The sequence below is a fragment of the Pinus tabuliformis genome, chromosome 6, assembly GCF_031772625.1.
Source record: "Pinus tabuliformis cultivar Carrire ecotype Pingquan chromosome 6, CPIR1, whole genome shotgun sequence".
NCBI lineage: Eukaryota > Viridiplantae > Streptophyta > Pinopsida > Pinales > Pinaceae > Pinus > Pinus tabuliformis.
In genome coordinates this window covers 1,352,970,103-1,352,988,384 of record NC_142292.1, presented here as the reverse complement: position 1 = coordinate 1,352,988,384, position 18,282 = coordinate 1,352,970,103, and the positions used below count along the sequence as shown (strand labels likewise).

The window sequence follows — 18,282 nt, the reverse complement described above, 5'->3', positions numbered from 1 at the left end:
GATCCCAATTAAAATTAGTCATAAGATGCATTCAAAAAATAGTTAGTATCGATATTATCTGAGATAAAATTATAACTATTCGATATATCATCATATATCATGTTCTCTATAGCATCAAAAGATAGGTGAAAATTTAGTAACTCCTTTGAAGGGAATCGCCATCAATTGGTTGTTGGTGTATACATTCAAGAATGTGTAACACTTTATCTTATTCACTAATTATTTCACATATAACTTCCTCATCACCTTCCCATTCTTTTATACGTGTTTACAATTATCATTCGACAAAAGGAATAAATGATGAACCAACATCAACGATACTTATCAAATATTTGAAATCTATAGGATGTGGATGTAGCTCTTGATATTGTGCTGAAATAGAAGTGTCTTATTTATAATCTAGAGTATATGTATTAATAATTTTTTCATTCAAATGTTGATATAAAACACTAGCATCTTCACAAATATTTGAAATAGCATCTTGCTTATTAAAATATTAATTTTGAGCAGTAAAACAAGATATATATAATCCTTGAAAATTTTAAATTCAAATTTTCTATGAAAACTTTGAAGTTTAGATTCATCATCACCACTACATAATTCATCTTCTTGAAACCCTACATCAACATAATCATGATGTTCATCTAAGTCACAAAAATTTCAAAGAGAACGTTGGTTGAATATATTCTTTTACAATATGTCTAAAATATGGAATGAAAATATCTCAAGGAATACATGTTTCTACGTGTTGACTCGTTATTGTATCATGAGCCACCACCACAAAACATGTGCAAACCATTACATTTGATTCCTCCTCCTAAATACCTAATAACAAAATATTAAAAAAAAGAAACAAAAAAATCATCTTTAGTAGGTGGGTTCCCAAGAGTAACAAGATTGCAATGCAATGGTATACCTGCCGAAATAGGACACAACCAGGGAACCAGCAGCAAATATTGTTTTGGTATTGACGTTTGAAATTCAGCATCAACTCTGTCAAAAAGCTCCAACCCACACAGCTAAAAACGTTGTTTGTTCAGCACAAAGTTTTGCACAGCAGAATGGAGCTACACCAAAATAGAAATAAGATACAACCAGGAAATCAAGAATGGAACCAACCAAGAAACCAACAATAATGTTCATAATTTATAGAAATAGGACACAACCAAGAAACCAACAATAATGTTCATAATTTTAGTATTTGCCTTCGAAATTTATGGCGGTTTCAATTGGCAGCATCAACTCTGTAAAAATTCGAGGCCCAATACAGACGTAAAAACACTTTGTTCACCACAGTTGTGGACAACCGAATGGAGCTTGTGCACCATCTGCAACTAATCCTCTTATTCTGTCACAACGCTCATACTAACCCTCTTATTTTATATAAGAGATATAAAATAGTTAGTTGATAATTAATTTTTTTGCATTTATAAATCAACCGTTTTCATTTCCTTTCTCAATATGCATTTAAATATTTTTTATAATCTTCTCTGTTATTCATGTGTCAGATGAATTCTGCATTCAGTGTTTATCCAATCAAGTTAATATCTATCTATTGTCAAGATATGGACCAAGCTCTGACCAAGCATGAGCTGTATCTACTTGGCACATGTAAATGCTTAGAGAAGGGTGCACTTTCCCTCTCTTAGAACTCACGTGTGCAGTTTCTAAAGCTTTTTATAATGGCGCTCTTCAATATTCCGTGTCTATAAACACATGCAAGTGATTTATTTCATGATTTGTGCGGATACTTAGGGGGTGCCCTTTCTCCTCTGTGTTGAGGGCAATCAGTCTTCATACTGCAAAGTGAGCTCCTTGTTACAACTCTTTGTTTGACAAGCCAGATCTAGGCTTTTGAGTTGAGATTTAGTGACCTCACTTGAATCTAATGTATCAGATTCGCGACTCAGACGTAGGCTTTTAAGAGCAGTTATTGAAATAAATTCGACAGAGATCATGACGTTATAGCTTTACCCCATTGCATGGATTATTTCCCCGAGCGCTTCACCTGTCAATGAAGAATGTTCACCATCAAAGAGATCAGTACATTCAATCAATACAAAGCTATGTTGCTATGCTGCTAAAAATACAAGCTCAGCGTTGCTGGAATACTTAAGGGACGTTATAAATCCATGTTCGCACCATTAATCCCATCCCATTATGTGAAACAGGTATGCATAAACCTTTGATGTTAAATAGAAATAAACATGGACACCAACATATTACTGTCATGAGCAATCACGTTTTTACCCATTTCTAGACCAAAATCATCGTAGAAAAGACTCGAACAACATTAACTTTGTACTTCAATCACCTTTCATCCTCTATGGTGAGGGCAATCAGTCCTCATGCTGCGTTCATATAAAATCAATCATATTTAAAATGTAAGAGTATTGTTGTACTCCAAGTTGACAGCAATAGTTACAACTTTTTTGTTACACCAATTTATATATATTTATAAAAAAACAGAGGAATATCAATCACTAGCAAATCACATTTAATCAAATTGCTACGATGCTAACCTGCTGCAGTGCTGCCAGAATTTGTTACACCAATTTATATATATTTATAAAAAAGCAGAGGAATATCAATCACTAGCAAATCACACTTAATCAAATTGCTACAATGCTAACCTGCTGCAGTGCTGCCAGAATTTGATGATAAATCACCTCTGTGGAAGCCGCTTGTGTAGCCCAGAATTAGGGAACACAATGGGTGGAGGAATTTCGTAATTTTTCCCTTCATTAATGCATGTTGACGGCCTGTGATTCTATCACTCAGCTACTTCAACCGTTCATATTAGGGGAAATAGCAGAGTACAAAAAAAACAAAAGCTGGCCAAAACAAAACAAAAAAATATAGGCAAGTTTCGAAAATTTTGAATTTGTAGGGTCTAGATAAAGCCTGTATCTGGCAGCAGCCCCCATAAATTTCTCAAGAGTCCTGTTTTCCAATTCTCGGTTCCTCGACAGCTTGAACAGATCCTCATCAATGTCATCGTAAAGATCCTCTCTGCACTAGTACACTAGCGCTGCCTCGTAGCCTCGGTTGCGGAGCCCTCCAAGCCAATGATCCAATAATGGCTTCCTATGCCATAGAAATTCATCAGAAACTTCCCACTTGAGTTCGAGTTCTGAAATCCTAGCCTGTACATAAAGGGCGGCGCTCGGTCGCAACTCAGCGACAGTTATCCAGCGTCCAGCTTGTAGAATGTAGCCCAACTCAACTAGTAAGGTAAGTCTTTGCAATTTCCCTCATCTTCATCAATACCATGATGATGAGATCTCTTCTACAGGAAAGTGCTTCTCCTGCAAGAAACTACTCTTCGCCTTGGTAATTAACAGATATTGTGTGTTGTCACCCGTCCTTGGTCGACCAACATGCAAATAGCCACATGCCAACAGTCACACACAGACGTAGGGGGACGGATGGCTAAGCCACAAGCACAGATGGCGGAAATATGTCATAATGCTGTAAAGTATACCAACTATAATGTCACATAAAATGTTAGGAAAATGTTATGCTTTAATGCTAAGGCCAATCCAGCATTAATCAATCCCACTGGTCCAATTTTGAAGCATCTCCTGATCCATGTCCTAAGTTTATGTCACTGGTCCAATTTTGAAGCATCTCCTGATCCATGTCCTAAGTTTATGTCAGAGAATAGAGGCTTGTGTCTGTGTTCCTCGCAATAAGACTTGAAAGTCTCTGAACAACGCTGTCAATATTTGACTGCCAGTCTCCATTTTTTAAACTCTTGACGCTTTCCACAATGATAAGGAAAGTTTAATTTGGTTATTGGATAAACACACTCAAACTTTGGTTTTTAAAAGCTTTGGATAAACGTAAAACTTTAGATAAACACAAACCAATAAACTTCGTTTTTAAAAACTTTGGATAAAGGCAAAACTTCTGTTGCAATTATACTCCAAAAACTTTGGATAAAGGAAAAATTTCAGTTAAAAACGAGCTCGACGTCTGCAATAAGACCCCAAAGCTGAATGGCCAATGAAAACCATCGAAAAATATTTAAATGATTTAAAAAATTCACTTTTTGCGTAAAACTTTGGTTAAAGTATTGAATAGCTGTTGATATTTAAAAAGTCAAACAAAACTAATTCGTAGTCAAAGCCATATCCATCGCTATATACCTGCTACTATCGGCACTTATAATAAGGATTTGACATCATTTAGTGCTTTTTTCAAATAGTAATTGTAATTTTATTGGTAAGACACGAAGTAGTATGCGTAATAGTAGTATGGGGTGTAATAGTAGTATGGGGTGTGTTTAGATATGTTGGAATTTTTAAGAATTTGCTTTTACACTCAATGTCTGATATATCATGTCTCACATTATGATCGTATGAATATATTTGTTTTTTATGAAAATGACAAGACAATATAAGTTCACCATTTCAAATTTATTACAGGTTGACTTTGAAGATGACATAATTATTTACTATGTATGGACAATCCTTCTTAATATTGTGGTTAGACATATTTTCTTTGATTCATATTCGTTGGGAAGAACTTTAACAAAATAACAAGGAGCCTCATAATCCAACAATACCATAGAACAAAGTAATGAATGGAAATCGGTTCCAAAGTATAGAGGTTATATATCTATAGCTTGTAAAATAAGGAACCCATATAATGTTCATATATATTGCAACAAGGGTATGGAGCATGATTCTATAGGTTTCAATTCAATATAGAATGGTGCAAAATATATTATTTGTAATGTGACATAATTTACTTCCATGGTGAACCAATGTGTCGACATACTTTGCAAACAACATATGGAATTTGGGTTGATAAGTATGGTAGTTTGAGGGTGATTTTATGTGCATTTAATGTGATTGATCCCAAGGCATGCCCTAGGATGCCCAAACTACATCGTGGTAGTTGGCTAGCTAGTTACAAACTTTTCACTATTCTTCATGCTATCTTTGGATTTTTTTCATGTGACCTAAACACTCAATTTTCTTTTGAACCCTAGTTTGCATGAACATGGCACTATGAGTAGTTGGAAGAAATCACTAGTGACTATCTCATGGCACCCTTGGAATCATAAATTATCTCTTAGTCATACATATGAGGAAAAACCAGCTCAGTTTTAAGTGGGTTTCACTTGCATGGCCACTTGGAAAGTATTGTTTGTATATGATTTTGTTTCATCATTTTTGTTGTGGGCTAATCTTGTTTTTAACATTTTTTTTCCTTATCATTTCCCCTAAGTTTTTAATTTCCTTTTTGTACATGTATAAATAAAATGGGTGACTCCTCTGTCGAATGATTCTCATTTTAGTTTAAAGTATAGAGTGAAATATTGATACCTAGTCTGTATATATTTGTTTCATTGCAAAAGTAAATAAACATGCCTTTGCAGGTTGTCATGCAACTCTGTGAAGCCTATAGCTTGTTATTAATCAGATACTCATTCTCTTGGAATAATTTGTTTCTTTTATTTATGGAAGACACTTTCATTCTTCATTGTACTACTTAGGTCATTCCCATATTTTCTAAAATCACTAGTAATGCAAGGAAACATTCTAGGTAGCAGTGCCCCCTGTTCTTAGCTCTCCTATCTCGAAATGGCTAAGTGAAACACCTTTTTCCATGAATAGAAAGAAAATTCTAAACCCTAATAAAAATCCATGCCTTGGGTGGTAATAATTATCTTGAATTCCTCTTATACTATAGAAAATTATTAACTCAGTGCAACCATCCCCTCCCACATTTATCCATTTGTTATAGGGAAACCTAGCACCCCCCATTTTTGACTTATTTACTTCAAATAATGGGGACCCTTTCTATTAATTTTTGGCTAAAAAACCTTTTATGATTTTCATTTAAGTTAATTGTCCTACAATTTTTTCATTTTTCATTATCGTCGGATTTATATTTTGATTATTTCATTGAATTCAAATTTTAGCAAGCTTTCCATAGATACTTGTTTCACCTCATTTGGTTAACTGGTTTGCAAATGGCACTCCTTTGAACTTTGATCGTTTTGTCACCACGGTTAAAAAAATGTAAAAAAATGTATATTGTTTTTTTTTTTTTGCAATTAAAATAGTCTTTCATTGTAAATATTAATCCTTAGTTATTTTTTATTAATTTTTTCATTTTTCACTAATGGTCCTACAAAATGACCCAGCCGAATTGTAGAATAGTTAAAAAAATGTTTTCGGGATCTCAAAAATTTATTCTAATTTCTTATTTTAAAACAAATTGCCAAACCCAAAATCTCAAAATTGCAAAGTCATTGTTGTTCATTTTGTACAATTTTAATTCTACGTTGGCTCCACTCCACATTGCCTCCTTCCCTCAAAATCCCAATTTATAAAATGTCAAAATAAAAATTGTGATGCGATATCAAATTTGCAATGTGATATAAAACATGTGATATTGCATATTGCAAAATATTTATACACTCGTTTTAAAATGTGTGGTTTGCGATTTTATTTTTATATGATCAGTTACTTTTATTTATCATAAAGTTTACTTTATCTTATGACTCCTCCCTCCCTCATTGTGACCTCAACATCATCCCTTATCACTCCACCTCAACATTTACTAACTCCTTCATTATATCAAAGTTCACACTCATGGCTACGTAAATGCGTTTTGGTTTTAATTTTTGGGTTGGTTTGGTTATAATGTATAATATTATAATTTTATTATATTATAGTTATAATATTATATTATAATTTTAATATAATTTAATTATAATATTAATATAATATAATTATATTTTAATTCATATTTAAATAATTAATTTTATTATTTTAATTCTGAATTCAAACTTTTGTAATTCATATTACATTAAGAAGAGTCTTTTCAGTAGAAATCACATAGGAGAAAATTTTGTCAACACATTTCGAACTAGCTAGTGTGGTTCATCATCAGGGCTAGATGAAGATGCAAATCATGGCACGGGTTTAAATAGTGGGTGATATAGAGACCAAATGATCATATAAAGGTTAGTTTATGAAAATTAATATTTTAATATTGCTTATTAAGATCAAATAAGATTCCTATAATGGCTACTTTAAGAATAATAATATTATATTTTATCATAATAATTAAAAAATATTAAAATAATAATAATAATAATTATTATTATTATTATTTTAATATTTTTTAATTATTATTATAAATTATAATATTATTACTCGTAAACTAGTCGTCTTAGGAATATTATTCGATTTTAATAATCATTATTATAATATTAATTTTAATAAACTAGCCATTATATGATCTTTTGGTCTCTACATCACCCTCTATTTAAGCTTGTGCTATGATCTGCATCTTCATGTGGTCCTCATGATGAACCACACTAGCTCGTTCGAAACGCGTCGGAAAAAATTTCTCCGATGTGATTTCTACCAAAAAAAGTCTTCTTAATATTTTAATTCAATCATTAATTAATTTACATTTTTAATTATAATTAATTAGTATTAATTAATTAATGATTGTAATTATATTTAGGATGAGATTTTAATTAAAAATTTCCATTTTTCGCCCATGCAAAAAAAAATTCCAGAATTCTAGTAGTTTTAATTCTTCAACTTTGGAAGCTCATAAATTTAGTTTTACCTGGCCAAGTGACACCCGGGATGCCTCATTGGATATATAAAATCATGGAGAATATGTCTCAAGTGGTGTCATAACCATATTTGATCATTTAATGGGTCTAAAATTTAGCAAAAGATCAAGCCCTAAATGTTTAAACAAAACTGATTTTCTGAGTTCAATTTTTTACATTTTCATTTGCCCATAGTTTATACTGAGCGCAAATCCATTCATCTATGTTCTCCTTGACCTATTAGATCTTCACGGGCATCAATAGAAAATTCAGGTTTCTTTTTCATTTAATTATTTAATTAAGTTTTATTGGAGATATTTTATTCTTGATTTGGTATTTTGATTTTATTTTGTATTTTAATTTAATTTTGATTGGTTTTCTACAGGGAAAGAGTTGAAGAGATGAGAAGACAAAGATCTCAATCAATGGGAATGCTCCAAAAATAGAATAGGATTTTGGGCCAATGAAAATTGATTGAGTATAACTACTCTTCAACAGCTTTCCCATTAGGAATTATTTTCATAAAATTATAAATAGAAGATTGTAAAATGTACAAGGGGCTTCTCTTCTCTGCAATTCTGGAATTATGGAAAAGCAATATTGTAATGAGAATTTAGAGTTGTAGGAGGATAGAAAATGGATTCAAATCTCAGGGGAAGAAGGCGTGATATTGTTGTGTTTTCATCTGTTTGTAGAGAAACTCCTTTTTTTATTATGTACTACTTCTGTAAGGAGGAGGCCATTTTTGCAAGAAGAGATCGATTATAGGCCCATAGGATTGTGCACTATTGTCATATTGTGAGGATCTGTAATTTGATTTCATTTATTAATAAAGGTTTATTTAAGCTGATGATGTTTAGCACTATTGTTTACAAAATGTAATTAAAATGAATTCCAATTTATGTCTTTTAATTTATATTTCAAATGTATGAGTTAATAATCACATTCATGCACTATTGTTGAATTCTGTTCATTAAAACATTTAAAAGTCTTCTCATATGATTCTACAAGCTCAATTTTTTATATAATATGAAAAATGATGTTTTCATAGGAACAAATAGTTATAATTTAGATCGACAAGCTATCATATGATTTAGGATAATAATTGTTTGGTTGCATACATGATGTCTTATTCGAAATAATTCAGTAATTCATCATGAATAATTTTAGTTCTTATGCATATGATAAATAAGGAATTGGATATATTTTCAATAGACTCTTATGTAAATATTTACTAAGTGTTTAATTGTTAGTATTTCATTAATGATGACTTAGATCTTGTGAGTTATCTCCTTGATCTAGTTCCTTCATCTTAATTGCAATTCTTTAAAGCTTTCTTTCCCCGTTAAGTTAATTAGTCCTCGAATGAGAGAAGGATTTCCCTTTCCTTCAATTGAGATAGGTTACATCATTAGCATCTTATATTAGACCTTGCATGTGTTATCATAGCTTTTTTTCATTCTAGAAGTCCTTTTTTTAAGGGGCGAAATTGAGAGTTGTTTGGTTGTGCCATTAAAACAGCTTAAGGTTCATTCTTTTGCCTAATTAGCAAGAAGAATTGATCCGATGTCCCTGTCAATTTGTAACTAAAGGCACATCATAAACCATTAGTAATAGCGAAAAGGTAACTGGACCCAGTTTAACCAGTTGGAACCGCCATTTCATTGAAAAAGGAGTTGTACTAAGGTCTAAACTAGATGGTCTCCCTTATAATGTTGTAGGCAAAGAATTTAGAGCCTTCAACATTTTTGGCGCTAGAAGGAGGGCTTGAAGACTTGTTGTCTATTGGAGTTTTGTATTTTAAAGCTTTATTTAATCACAACGTTTCCTCTTAAACTTCCCATTTGTAGTTGTATCTCTGGACATGCATTTGCCAATACTCCACCAGAAATAGTAACACACTTGTCAAAGGTAATGTTTGACAGTAAGAGAAATGTTTATGCATCTAATCGTGCTTTAAAATTTATTCAAAATTTCTCAAATTCTACTTTTCAAGGAATTGATGAAGGTATTTTATGCATGATTTTTACTCTTACATTCTTGCGAAAATCCAGAAGTTAGTGTCAAACTCTTTCAGTTGCCTCTATTCACAATTGGGATGGATTTATCACAATTTTCCTTTGTAAATTTGATGGTTATGACTTTGCATAGGTATGTGATGAAATTGAAGTTATACAAAGGTTTGAAAATGAATCTTTCATAGATTTTACCATTAGAATTAGTTTACATTGTTTTAGATTTATAATTGAAGATAAACCTTCAGAGATTGAATTAATAGATTGGTTTCAATATATTAGTTCTCTTCCTTGCATTCTCATCCCATGTGAAACAATTTCAATCTTTGATGACTCTCTTTCAACTCCTAATAATATTATCACAAATTATGATATAGTGGTGCATATTAATCATGATGAAGTAGTCTCTGCCATGTATGATAATTTCTTAAATTTACTACACACCTCTTACGGTATGAGTGATAACCATGTTAATGAACCATTATCACAAAGCTTGCAATAATTTTATAATCAAATGCAAGAAGACACTAACAATAATCTTGAAGAAATTTCTATAATCAAATTCAAAAATCATTTTCTAATAAATTCAGAAAACCAGTTAATAAATCAACAACTACACGCGGAAATTCAAGTTTTCAATAACATGCAATTTTTTGTACAAATTTCTTAATGTGACCATGTTCATCAAAAGGAAAATTCAGGGCAGCAAAGAAACATTATTCAAGGAACCATTAATAGAGAAGTGAATGATGATAAATCTCAAATTTGCAATGAAGAAAGTGAACTTGAATTTGTAAACGGAGAGTATTTCAGATTCATTTCTTCAAATTTACATTTTCCCCTTTATCCTGATATTTTTACTAATAACATATTATTCGGTCTTAACATTAATGTTATTTCTGAGAACAAAGAAGCTGACATAAATGGATTTCCAAATAGTTTTTATCAAGATAGAGAATCAATCATTGATCATTACTCTAGCATTAATGAACATGTGCTTCATATTCCTTCTTGTTTTGATACATCAGATGAGATTCAAGGGAATCCTAGAGAGTGTTCTGAAGTCATTTATGATAATTACTTTGCCATTGAAGATTTTTATTTGTCTTCTTCTCAAGTGAATTCTCATGAGAAATTTGAATCACATGTGTAAATGAAGAACACTCTAACTCAGAAATTGTTCCAACTGATTCTCATTCCCAAGTAAAAAATTATTTTCATGATTTAAGCATTCAAGAATCAATCCCAATTTATGATTCTTATGATGATCAAGCTCTCGTTCCTATTCATACTCATGATCTTCTCTCTAATTGACAAGTTGGTGTTGGAAATAATTCTAATTTCATAACGTTGGCCAATTCTTGTGAATAGAAAATCATTTCAAATCAATCCCAATTGTGTTGTCTCACTAGTTGTACCAACATTGATTTCATTTTATTGTTTTTCTTTGATTTATTTTGTTTGATTTCAGATTTATTTTATGTTTTCATTTTTCAGTTTTTAGATACATTGTGCTAGCATATTGAGCATCTCACTATTGAACACTCAATTGATGTATTGCCTGAATGGGAAAATGAAGTTTCAAATAATAATCATGAACATCAAGAGTTATTACTCTTCCAATTCCAATTTATGTTCATCTCTTATCAATTGCTTATTTTTTCTCAAAAGCAGTCCCAACAAGAAAGTGTATTTTCACAATATGACCAGCAATCTAATTCAATTAATAATCTTCTATCGAGTATAATATATTTCCATCCATTTTTCATTGACCCATTTGAAAAATATTTGGATAATTTTCCTTCACAAAAGATTATTGATAATTTAACATATGCACATAGGATTGGAAAAAATTTGCAGGATGTTGTATCTAAAAGTTCATTTCCACAATCTAGCATGGTATCCTCTCTTTTCAATATCTCCCAATCATTAATGGAAATCCATCCAAAATTCTATGATCTAATTGAAATTGAGCTGAAAGGAACATTTCAAGAGAAGGAGATTGTAAATAGGGTGCTTCCTGTAAATATATTAGCAATAAATGTAGTATTAGAATTCACATTTAGTTCAGTTGGTTTAATTATATTTGTATTTTTGTTACTGGTGTTTGATCTGTACATACATATAGGAAACAAAATGAGAGAATGGTTACAATGGAAGTATGACTATGCCTAATCATGTTTCCTTTCATTCAGCTAGCAATTAGGGATAGATTAATTTAGATTAGATTCCCTTTAACTTTGCATTTATTTTGTTATTCATATTTTTATGAAGAAGTAATGAGCCCAAACGTTTTCCTTGGCATCCCTTTTAATTTTCTTACAAGGTGGCTTAGAACATATCACAAGCTTATGAACCACTTGATTTTATTTTTTTTGCAAAACTCTGTCACATTGACAAAAATGTTTTAAAATAATATATCATGAAATTCCGAAGAATTCTTATGACATGGAAATATTTGATTCACAAGTAGTTCTGAAGATCTCATATTCACCACTCTTGTCCTCCGATGAAAATTTGAGGATGATGCGATATGAAACTTCACTATTTAGCATTTTAAACTAAATAAATAGATGGTCTTGAACGAATGAAAATTTTGAGAAATGCATGGGAGAACATGAAGATTCATGAGGTAAACTTATAGTCAAAATTCTTCCTGGTATGCATTAACAAGTTCATCATCATCTATTGTTAGTTTTTATTCTTATAGTCATTTCTTACTTTTGTCTCATTTCTTTTGCAGGTATTCATTGCCTTGATTTTGGAGGCTTCAAGCAAGAAGGAAACCATTTCTAAATCTGCAACATGCTCAGGGAAGTATTTTTTGTTTTGTCAGAATTTGAGGATTTTTTAATTTTTCTTATATTCATTAAAACCATGATAGACCTTTAATACATTATCATAAAATTCATATCATATCATAATGATATCACAACTCTCCTCATAAGAATGTTATGATAATAGCTTTCCCTGATCGAATGCTCCCGATGGTTAATAAAATTTTTAAAACGGGGTTTTTATTAAAAGGTAAAGTTAAAGTTGATTGCCTTCTTTCTAATTAAATAATTCAAGAGCTTTTGGCCCCACAAGGTTGTCATGTAGCCTTATCGGAACTTCCAAATATCGAAACATTTCATATAAGCATCAACTAAAACATTGTGATGTTTGTACAACCCCTAAACCCAATATGACATCTAAATCTAGTTTTAGAAAGATATCGCATTCATTCATAAACCAGACTTTTGGTTGGGGCATATGCTTAAAACTTATGATTTCTTGGATCTGATATGAAATTGAATTGACATAATAAAACTATCGGGTCCATTCCATATCGCGTATCATTGTATACACAATGTTACATCCAGTACTCATTTCAAATCTTTTAATCGTCGATCTCTAATATTCCCAAACCTTTGATCCCTGGTAAACTTCCTGCTACTTATAAAGAAACTTTCAAATTGCAACTTCGAATTGGTTGTTATCCTTTCGCACACTCGATATCATATCTCCAATAGAGCACCTCTGATATCCCTTCCTGCTTATATTTTAGTCGTTACATTCAAAGGCATAGGAGAAGATGAGAATATCATGTGTTTCAAAAATACAGCCATAAGATTTCTCTGATATTTTTCTCCGATGACATTCATGTGTGTAGAAACTCAGGAATTTATGTTTTTCACTTAGAGATATGAGTAAACAATCATATTATACCTCTCATCAGTGAAACTGGAATGAAATGCTTATACTCATTAATGTTATAATTTTCTATAAATGGAGGCAAATTGAGACGAAACATTTACAAAAAATGATCTTATTTGCGATTTTATATATATGCATGTTCTAAATCTTACAATTGCTAAATTGAGTAGAATCATGACATTACACCCATTCATATTATTTTCCCTTTAGTCACATTTTTTTTTTTTTTTCCAAAGGGACTTAGAGCCTATTTGAAAGCTTGGATGTATTTTAATAATAATTTTAACAAATCCAATTATTCATTCATCACGATAACCTTCTAACTATAGGGATATACATTTTTCATGATGTATGCACATTTACAATATTTCACTCTTCTTGGAAATCAGCTTGGTTAATGGAAGTTTTCATCACCTGTGGTTCGTTTACATTTTTCTTTTCCTTTGACTCATTATCGGATGCACATTTTATCTCAATCATCTTTTAGTGAGCATATTCATTTGCTTACAAAGGCACTTTTGAGCAACCACTATGGTAATGTAAGAATTAATTAAGAATTGGGAACAGGAAAGGTAATAGATCATGGCTAATTCATTTTTGAATTCTCTTTGATTTTGAATTTTAGATATTTTGCTCCATACTTATCATAAAAAGATTCAATTCCTCTTCATATACATAATTTCTACATTATTTGTGATTTTTAGGGTTGATATAAAATCATAATGGAATGGCAAAGAGAACTATCATCTATGAAATTCATTAAAAAGCATATTTTCATTCTCATTTCTGATGAATTTGATTGATTTCCAATTCTTTGAACACGAAACATGGGTTTATTCTAAGTCTACTACTTGATTTAGTATAGATTTAATAAGGGATTATTTTGGGTCAATAATATTTCAGTGAATTCAACTTCTTCATGCTTTTAATTCTAATTAACGGAAGAAGTTAGCTAGTATCAAAGAAAATGATATCTCTCAAGTAATATTAAATTGAAGTATCCAATGGTAAATTACATATGCCCACTTTCATTCATTTTCATTTATTTACTTTTACTTTCAGTTTTTTTTTTTTTAGTTTTTGCTTATATAAAACTTTGTTTTGCAGCTCCTCATAAAACTTCTCACGCCTCCACCAGATTAGATTTGAAGCTCATTCTTCTTTTTCTGGTTTTCTTTCAAGTTTTTTTAAAAAGACAACAATGATCCTCATGAATTAGCTAAACTGGGGAGCTTTTGAACATTTATTTCATTTCTTTAAGAATTTCTTTTATTAGAAAATGGTTAAAGTGAGTTTTGCAGATTTTGCTTTGGAACAAGAAGATTTGTACTAAACATAAACTTTTTCATTTGGACTGAATTTTATCATCACTACTACCAGAAGCCTAAATAGTTATAACTCTACAAGATATAATTTATCTAAATCTCAACATAAGAAGGAATGTTCACATGATTATTTTATCTTACTTCTTTTGTTGAGAAATTTGTATAAGAAGTCTTGTTGGAGTTTATCTTTTAAATTTGGATTTTTATTTCATCTTTCTCTTTCTTCATTTTATTTTTTTTGTTGATTTCTTTTTTTTTACTTTATTTTGGAGTTCTTTCCTTTTTTCTTTTATTTATGGTTTGAATTTGGTGACTCCACCATGATTTATCTGAAAGACCTTCTCCTCACCCGACAGTGGTTTCCATACATGGGAAAATCCTTTAACTCTATCTATTTCAATGAATTTCATTTATCATTAAAGGCATATCCTTATAGAACCATAAATCTCTCTTTCTTTAAATGTTTTTCATGGAGGAACACACATCCTTTATGAGTGATAGGGTTCACCTTTTCAAGGAAATAAATGATTTTAGTTTAACACAATGAATCCCTACCACCCCTCCACTTTATAAAGCCTCTAATTGATAGTTGGGGGAAAGAACTTGGAGTCAACATTATGAAAGTATTATTTCCATTAAACATAAATATGTATTGCCATCCCACCTCTTTCACTCAAGTACACTATAAACTACACGCTTTCAAATGTACTTATAAAAAGAGTGATTAAAGAGGAAGCATGATAAATACAAGTAAACTCGTCAGGGCTATGGATGCTCATTGGTAGCAGCACTAGGCTTGCATGTAATAAAAGACAACTTCGTTAGGGTACTATTTAGGTTCGCTGGAAGCAAATAGATGTCAGAGACCGTTCATAAAAATGGATATATGTTTTATCAGAAACCATTGTATGTACCTTCTTCTATTTCTCATACGAGGTAGTTATAAAATATTTTTTTCCCAAATTTGGATTCATGACTTTTACTCAAATCTTCTTTGAGTACTTATCTTTAAAAACTCATATTGCTTAATCTATTTTAAGTGGTACCTATGAAAATTTTTTACTGTTATGCGATTTCATGCTCTCTACTATTTGTAACCTTTGGGTAAACTAAGGTTCATTATCTTCAATCAAAGATAACTAGTTCTTCTCTTGTGTGCCACCATTTTTGTAAGGAAACCAACACCCCCCATCTTTTACTTATTTGCTCGAAATAATGGGGAACCTTTCTATTAATTTTTTGCTTAAAAGATCTTTTATCATTTTCATTTAATTTAATTGTCCTACCATTTTTCCATTTTTCATTGTCATCAGATTTCTATTTTGCTTTTTTCATTGAACTCAAATTCTAGTAAGCTTTCCGTCGATAATTGTTTTGCCTCATTTGGTTAGCTGGCCTGTAAATGGCACTCCTTTGAAGTTTGATCATTTTGTCACCACGGTTATAAAAATGTAAAAAAATGTATATTATTTTAATTTTTGCAATTAAAATAGTCATTCATTGTAAATATTAATCCCTAGTTACTTTTTACTAATTTTTTAATTTTCACTAACTTTCCTTCAAAATGACCCAACCAAATTGTATAACGGTTAAAAAACGTGTTCTCAAGGTCTCGGTAATTTATTCCAATTTCTTATTTCAAAACAAATTGTCAAACCTAAAATTTCAAAATTGCAAAGTCGATATAGTTCATTTTGTAGAATTTTTAGTTGTATGTGGGACCACTCCACATCACCTCCTTCCTTCCAAAATCCCAATTTAAAAAATGTCGAAATAAAAATTGCGATGTGATATAAAATTTACAATGTGATATAAAACATGTGATATCACATATTGCATATTGCAAAATCTTTATGCACCCGTTTTAAAATTTGTGGTTTGCGATTTTATTTTAATGCGATCAACTACTTTTATTTATCATAAAGTTTACCTTACCTCCTTATAAATCCCGCCTCTATCATCCTTACCTCACCCTCATCCCTTATCTCACTCCAAATCACCATTCATTAACTCCTCCATTGCATTAAAGTTCACACTCATGGCTACATAAATGTGTTTTGGTTTTAATTTTTGGATTGGTTTAGTTATAATGTATAACATTGTATTTTTATTGTGATTTTATTATATTATAGTTATAATATTATATTATAATTATAATTTAATTTAATTATAATATTAATCTAATATAATAATATTTTAATTAATTTTTATATTATTTTAATTATGTTATTAATTAATTAATTTAATTTTGTAATTATAATTAATTAATTAATTAATAATTGTACTTAGATTTAGGATTATATTTTATTTAAAAATTTCTTATTTTTGGCCTATGCAATAAATTTTCCAAAATTCTGGCAGTTTTAATTCTTCGAATTTGGAATCTCATAAATTGAGTTTTACTTGGCCAAATGAGGCCCAAGATGGCTTGTTGGATGGATAAAATCATGGAGAATATTTATCAATGGTTTAATAATCAAATTTGATCATTTAATGGGTCCAAAATTAAACATAAGCTCAAGCTCCAAATTTCTAAACAAAACTGATTTTCTAAGTTTAATTTTCTGCATTTTCATTTTCCCACAGCTTCTACTGAGTGCAGATCCATTCATCTATGTTCTCCTTGACCAATTAGATATTCACAGACATCAATAAAAAGTTCATATTTCCTTCATTTAATTATTTAATTAAGTTTAACTAGAGGTATTTTGTTCCAAATTTGTTATTTTCATTTTATTTTGTATTTTAAATTAATTTTGTTTGGTTTTTTGCAGGGAAACAATTGAACAGATGAGAAGAAGAAGATCTCGATCAATGGCAATGCTCTAATAATAGAAGAATAGGATTTTTGGCCAATGAAAATTGATTGAGAAGAACTACTCTTCAACAACTTTATCATTAATAATTATTTTTGTAAAATTATAAATAAAAGATTGTGGAATGTACAAGGGGCTTCTCTTCTCTGCAATTCTAGAATTCTAAAAAAAAAAAAAACACATTATTTTAATGAGAATTTTGTGTTGTAGGAGGATAGAAAATGGATTCGAATCTCGTGGGAAGAAGGCTTGATATTGTTGTGTTTTTATATGTTTGTAGATAAACTCTTTTTCTCATTATGCACTACTATTGTAAGGAGGAATCCATTTATGCAAGCAAAGATTGATTCTAGGTCCATCCATTATGCACTACTGTCGTACTGTGATGATCTGTAATTTGATTTCATTTATTACTAAAGGTATATTTCAATTGATAATGTTTAGAACTATTGTTTACATAAATTTAATTGAAATTAATTCTTATTTTAGTCTTTCAATTTATATTTCAAATGTATGATTTAATAATCAAATTCATGCACTATTGTTGAATATTGTGTGCTAATTTATTTAAAAGTCTGTTCAGACTATTATATAGGATCAATTTTAGATATAATATGAAAACTGAAGTTTTCATAGGCACAAATAGTTCTAATCTTAGATCGGCAAGATTTCTTATGATTTAGGATAATAATTCTTTGCTTGCATACATGATGTCTTATTCGAACTAATTCAGTAATTCATCATGAATCTTTTTAGTTCGTATGCATATGATAAATAAGGAATTGGATATATTTTTGATAGGATCTTATGTAACTATTTACTAAATTTTTAATTGT

The 18,282-nt window shown here is 30.4% G+C and overlaps 1 long non-coding RNA gene across 1 annotated transcript; it reads right to left on the bottom strand.

Annotated features, from left to right (window-relative positions):
* Window positions 1–1,847: 1,847 nt before the first annotated feature.
* Window positions 1,848–2,355, bottom strand: LOC149263646 (uncharacterized). Its single transcript, XR_016249703.1, has 2 exons — window positions 2,251–2,355; window positions 1,848–2,008 (listed from the first exon to the last, which is right to left on the bottom strand). It is a non-coding gene; the product is annotated as an uncharacterized LOC149263646 (long non-coding RNA).
* Window positions 2,356–18,282: the final 15,927 nt, after the last annotated feature.